Source organism: Lepus europaeus, chromosome 20 (assembly GCF_033115175.1).
Source record: "Lepus europaeus isolate LE1 chromosome 20, mLepTim1.pri, whole genome shotgun sequence".
Classification (NCBI taxonomy): Eukaryota; Metazoa; Chordata; class Mammalia; order Lagomorpha; family Leporidae; genus Lepus; species Lepus europaeus.
Window position 1 is genome coordinate 24,640,329 of NC_084846.1, and position 7,247 is coordinate 24,647,575.

The following is a 7,247-nucleotide window of genomic DNA, read 5'->3' on the forward strand; positions in this document are numbered from 1 at the left end:
CAAAAAGAACCCCGTCATTCATCCACTCCAGTATCTAGGATGTCGTACTTCGTAATTCCACTCTAGTCTTTGTTTCATATACATTTTATTAAAATCCTCACATCCTGGTAGTAATTCTAGTTAGAGCACCAGCAAGTTAGAACCGCAGTAAAAGAATCTCAGATTTCTTCCAAACTGCGAGCCAGAGGAAAAAGGAGAAAGACGTTGATTTAAAGGGTCAGGGAGAGTGCACCAAAGACGAAGTCCCCTTACATCACAAGTTTGCTTCACTTCCCTTTAACTGCTCAATAGCACAGCCTTGGAAATGGATCTCGGTGGTGGTATCATGATTTGCTTCAATTTGAGAAGAATGTTGTTGGTATTTTCATTAGGATCACATTGATCTTTAAATTGCTTTCAGTAGTGTGAACATTTTGATGATATTAATTCTTCCAATCCACAAACATGAAAGGATTTTTCATTTTTTTGTGTGTTTTCTTCTATTTCTTTCTTTAATGTTTTTAAATTTTCATTGTAGAGATCTTTCACTTCCTTAGTTAAATTTATTCCAAGATATTTACTTTTTTTGTAGCTATTGTGAATGGGATTGTTCTTACAAGTTCTTTCTCAGCCTTGGCATTATCTGTGTATACAAAGGCTGTTGATTTTTGTATGTTGACTTTATATTCTGCCTCTTTGACTTTATTCATGAATAAAGAAAAATCAACTTCTGGAAAAGAAAATCTGCAACCAAATTTGGTTGCCCAACAGCATGTGATTCTGAATCAACTTTCCCATCGCTGGCCCTGAAGTAATCTGGCATTATTACTTTTTTTCATAAGTTTGCAATCAAAAGTCATTTTACCATGGGGCATTTGCTACCCAACAACCACACCCTAGGTCCACGCCCAGCAGCTTGAGGGGAAACCTGGGGTTTCCCAAGAAGGGTGCTGTGAGGTGGGTGGTCACCGTAGTGTGACCAAAAAGATCACTGGCCCCAAAGTCAAAAAACCCTGAGATTGAATCGCAGTTCTGCAATTTACGATCTCTCTGACTTGGGACAAGTCACCTAATGCCTCTAAACTTCAATTATTTCCTCTAAAATCTGATTATAACACAATGTACCGCACAGGTTTTCCAAGAATAACATGTGAGACGGTACTCTATAAACATATTTATGTTTCTGTGAGACAGAGTTCTGTTTTTCCTCTCTTGTCATGTGGTAAAGAACTTTGAAGAACTTAGTAATTTTTTCCCCAAACAATCCCCAAAGATTTTTGGGGGCCTGAATCCTACAAATACATGCACATAAATGAGAAGACACAATGGTCAAACTTCAAATGGTCAATTTCAATAGAACAAAGTCAATTTTCACCCCCCCCCAACACTTCCAATAACAACTCAGAGAAATTCTAAAACTCCACAATTAAAAATTATGTATTAACTATTTTGATGGTACCTATTTGAAAAACAAATGTCCTTGATGGAGGTAACCCATGGACCTATGTCTCAGTAGGAATAGGAATGATTTGATGATGTAACTTCTAATGAGGCCAAATATGGCCAGGAAAGAAAAATGATGCACGTAAAGTCTCTGCAAGGCTGTCACAAGGGCAGGAGCCAGGTAGAAAGGGGACTTGGAGATGCTAAAGGCAACGTCTCCTTCTCCATGACACTGCACTGCACGTATTCCTGTGTGCAGAACAGAACTTGGAGGAGTCGCTAAACGGGACCAGGAGCCTGAGGATGGTGCAGGCAGAGTCTTCCTGGTCATTGGCTCTAAACTAGAGTTGCCAGCTTTGGCAAATAAAAGTGCAGGGTGTCCAAAGAAATTTGAATTTCTGTCAAGTAACACATTTTTTTATTATTTAGATGCAGCATCATTATGCATCTGAGTGCACTTATTCCTTGTTTATTTGAAATTCAAATGTAACCAGTTTTTTTTTTACTTTGGGGCCAGTGATCTTTTGGTCACACTACGGTGACCACCCACCTCACAGCACCCTTCTTGGGAAACCCCAGGTTCCCCCTCAAGCTGCTGGGCATGGACCTAGGGTGTGGTTGTTGGGTAGCAAATGCCCCATGGTAAAATGACTTTTGATTGCAAATTGGAGCAAAAAGACCTACTATACAGCCTTGGAGGGTCCAGGAATATTGGACCCCTCAGATTGTTCTAGGACTCAGGTGTTGGGTCACAAAGAGAAGAATGTGGTAGCCAGTGTTGTCACTACGAAAGAAAGACAGTATGAGGTTTACTGACAATATGAGGTTTACTGCCGTAGAAAGAGACCCAAGAAGTTTTCATGTAACTTGGGTCTCTTGGGTCCATCCATCCAGAAGAGATGAGTGGCACACCCAAGTTATGTCTCTTTATTGATCCAGGCACTCAATCATGCTGGAAATAGTCACTGGGCTATCACCATACTCCAGCACTGTGCTAGTCCCTGGGAATAAAGCAATGAACTCTCTCAAGAGCCCTGAAGTCCATTGGTGGTGGGGGTGGTGTGGGGGTTAGGTATTAGGCACTAAACAGCAATCTTTATACTTGATACAATAATTGCAACTAATACAAGTTCCAGGAGCTTACAACCTGAGAAATAAAATAGATGACTTCTCCTGGCATTTACTCACCTCATTCTATGTATGTGCTCTGTGCCAGGCAGTGTACTTCTTGGGCTTATGATTTAATAAAGAAGACTCACCTGGGGGTAAGTAAATATGAACTAAGGCCAATTCTATTTTTTTATGATTTATTTTATTTATTTGAAAGGCAGAGTTTTGGAGAAAGAGGGAGAGACAGCAAAAGAGAGAGAGAGAAAGAGAGAGATTTTCATCTACTGGTTCACTCCCTAAATAGCCACACAGGGCTGGGTCAGGCCAAAGCCAGGAGCCTGGAACTCTAGCTGAGTCTCCCACATGGGTGGCAAGAACCCACGTATGTGGGCCATCTTCCACTACCTTCCATTATCAGGAAGCTGGATTATAAGTAGAGTGGCCAACACTCAAACCAGAGCTCACCTGGGATGCCAGTGTCACAGCAGCAGCTTAACTCACTGTGACACAAAGTTGGTCCTGATCTAAAGCCAATTCTGAAAAAACTGTAATGTAGACACTCTTGTGCCTGTTTGTAGCAAGTCATGCAGCTCCTTTTCCATTGGTGGGGGGGGGGGGGTGGTGGTGGTATTTTATTTGCATTTTTGGAAGGAAGTCAGAAGTTCACATTCCTTTTGCTACTGATTCAACATGTGTCAAAATTCTGATAAGATTAAAATTTTCACAACTGGGTATTCTATCCTTTAAATGTGCATGTGAAAGACAATAAAAGATAAATGAGGGCATGCCATTTTTGTCTCCTATTTAAAAATCTAACTAATTTATTTAGTTCAATTATTCATTGTTCTCCATCCCTTTTTATCATTATCTTGTCTTTGGAGGAGTTTCCACATAACTTTAGCTTGGAAGATGGCAAGAGTGTAAAAGCTTTAGATTTATCATGAATCTTATTTTGAGGTCACATGGTCCAGCTACAGTATAAACTGCCTACTCTATATATGAAAGGCAATATCCAGGCCAAGTTAAATATATCTTACATAAGACAGACGGGTGAGCAAGTTTATTTTTTCTCTTCTTGAAAATGAAATTTTCTATTTGTGACAGAAGTTCATAGTTCATAAATGCTACTCTCTTTTCTGTACTGAATCTCACAAAGATTGATGGAACAGGAGTGACAAGAACATAGGCTGTAATATCCACACTATCAAGATAACGAAGGTGATATTTAATATTTCACAAACCATTTCTGTAACTTTAATTGCCAAAGATGGGATGGGTTGAAAGATTCTTATTGGTATCTAAAATTAATGATGACAATCATATTACAACTAATAATAGTGTACTAGATAAAAATTTCTGAAAAAAGAAAAGCATATTTAGCAAAGACTTTTTCTTCATTCATTTATGACCCAATATGCTATATTGTAACCTAGAAAACTATACAGATTTTTCTCACTTTAAAAAAAATGTGTCGCGTTGATTATTGGATTAATAGAGTTCCTAAGAAAAAAGACTACTTTATGAAAATTTAGTACATTTTTTTAAAAAAATTCTTCATCAATCATGTAAAACAGATTGGATGACAGAACATTCCTCTGCAGTCAGCTGCCTCTTCTATAAATGCAGAAAAATTAACAAAGGCAACGTCGATCCTTTCCCTGGGCTACAATTTCTCCACTGTTTCCATCCCTTCTGTTCTGGTCTGAGTCTTCCTACCAATTCCCACTCACTTCTGGGGCCATTTTGCTCCCTGCACTTCTCCTATCTAAACAACCAAAGCAAAACATGAGGAAACATGAGCAATTACACCCACTTATTGATTAATGAGTGATTATTATTATTATTTTTTTTTTTGACAGGCAGAGTGGACAGTGAGAGAGAGAGATAGAGAGAAAGGTCTTCCTTTTTGCCATTGGTTCACCCTCCAATGGCCGCCGCGGTAGGCGCGCTGCGGCCGGCGCACCGCGCTGATCCGATGGCAGGAGCCAGGTGCTTCTCCTGGTCTCCCATGGGGTGCAGGGCCCAAGCACTTGGGCCATCCTCCACTGCACTCCCTGGCCACAGCAGAGAGCTGGCCTGGAAGAGGGGCAACCGGGACAGGATCGGTGCCCCGACCGGGACTAGAACCCGGTGTGCCGGCGCCGCAAGGCGGAGGATTAGCCTAGTGAGCCGCGGCGCCGGCTATGAGTGATTATTCTTTAACCATGAATAGGAGTAGGTGTCTATCCTATCGGTTCAGCTCAGAAGTGGCAGGCCTTATTTTTCTTCATCATGTAAGGTCATCTAACATGATATGACCATGTACATCAGCGGAATTCTTTCTCTCACCAGAATACAAGCCTTATGGGAGCAGGAACTTTCTCTTTTTATTTCCGTACCCTCGGTATCAAAAACAGGGCCCAGCTCAGAACAGGAGGTCTATGAATAATTCTCCAATGGGTGTGATGATGGATCTTCCTCTTCCATAGTTGCCAGGTCCTGCCAATTGAATACCCTAAGCAGCCAGTCCCCAGGTTGGCCCAACTCTGAAATGGACTCCTACAACATCTCTTTTGGCCCATTTCTTCCTGGTTGCCAGTCCAGTTTCCATGTGAGTCTGAAGATATTTCTGAAGAAGATGTCTGATCAGAGTCTTTCTCTGCTTCAGAACTTCAATGCTCCTCAGTGGCAATAAACCCCCAAACCTTCACTATGGAATTCATTGCCTGCATAACTTCATCCAAATCTCCCTTGCTTGCCCTCTGTTCCTCTTCAGCTACTCTCAACTTCCAACCTGCAGGGCTTGCCTCCAATGCACTGTGGCTCCCTGACCAACGCTCTTCTCACTGAGCAACCAGGATCTTTTATATAATTTGCATATTTCCAAATGCTGGAATATTCTATCGCCCTTTCTGGTTGACAATCTCCTGCCTGCCTTCAAGAGCCAACCATCCCTTCACCTGTCCAGTGACAGCTTCTCCAACACTCCCATTCCTCTGGGTATGACCAGAAACACACCTATTAACCTAGCTAACCTGACTGCTTTACCATTAGTTTCTTGGTTGGATTTCTTCCCCCTCTACCACTCCTAACAAACCATTATCTTCTTTTGTTCTTTTCTGGCACAAAGTAGATGTTGAATAAATGTTCATTGAATAAATGCTCCCAACAATAGAATTGGGAGATATCTTCTGTCAGAGTAGAAGTAATGATGCAGTGAAGTTCACTGCACCCCCAAATAATTGCAGACCCAAGATCACACTGGGCACAGACATTGGGAGCAAAGAGAGCTGGAAGATTACATGCCCTGAGGCTTTTGTCATTAGATTAAAAGTTTTGGCATCTGCCTCTCAGACAACCACACCAAAAATTGAAGTGTGCCAGTTCACAAATGCTAATCACAAAGAATGTGACTGGCTATAAACCTGTTCAAGGAACAGGACGATGTAAGAGGTTGGATTTTCCACTCAATTCACAGGCCCATGTGATGAGGCAGGGTAATGAACTTACGATGTCTGAGGGTGGGACTTGCAGCCAGGGGTGAACACAATCCTGTTTCTGCTTAACCTCACATGAGGTTGACTGTAGAGCTGTCAGAAACCAGACTCCCCAAGCAAATAAACAACTCTTCTCTGGGACTTTGTTCCCTAGGCAAGGACCATGCGATCTCTAAAGAAATATGTATATTTTTGTTCAGTGAAATATTGAAGCATTCCTCTGGTACACTGATATGGAGAATGTTTTTTTTGAAACATATGAATGAACCAGTGGTGACACTGCCTTTGTTTCATTTCACAATGGTTTGTCTAGTAACCCCAGCCACAATGTCCTTAGTGTAGAGGGAGGCTAATGTTCTGATGACCTACTCCTTGCTGTTTCCAGCACAGATATCTAGGCCTGCCACTAGTGCAACTCAAGTAAGGCATTTCTGTTGGCAATAGCACTCTTTCACCTTCCAAATCTCAAGACTCTGTGCTAGTAGGAAAGCTGAATATGGATGATTCCCCCATGGAATTTGTTCTCTCCAATCAAGGACAACAAAATCCCAACAGAGGAATTTGTATATTTTTGCTCAATGAAATGTTGAAACCTATTTCCTTGAACACTAATGCTGAGAGCTTTTCTGGAAACATATCAATTAGTCTTGACCTTGTAAGTACCGAGTTCCTTTTTGGCTCAGATTTCATCTCTGTAATTAGAAAAAAAAATTCTTGCTGTATTTTTCAACAAGCCTATGATTAAACATGGTAAGTTAATTATGATTTGCTAAAAAAAAAAAAAGGATTTGATCATCATGTTTTGCACTCTATTGATCACAGTCTTGAATATAAAAATATCCAGAATAGTATGGAGTATTGCCAATAGGCCCTGTCTGCTCTATAACTGCTTCTCTACTCTTTGGCTCACGATTTTGGTGACTAGCATTAATCTTTCCCATTAAAATACAGACCTTATCACCAAATTTCCACACACACACACACACACTATCTGTGCACAGGGCTAACTTACGTCTGTAATTGCTTTATCCCTAAATGTCAAGCACACATACAAGGCTCATGAACGGTCCCCATCACATTTGTACCCATGACCTTATCACAAATCCTTATCCTTTTTCCTCCACTGAACCCAGAACAGAGCTCAAATCAGAACCAAGTATCCTCTGCAACCAAACTTCTGGTATCCCTGACCAAGTGAGCAGATCCAGCCTGTGCTAGAAAAATCTACTTACTGTTTCT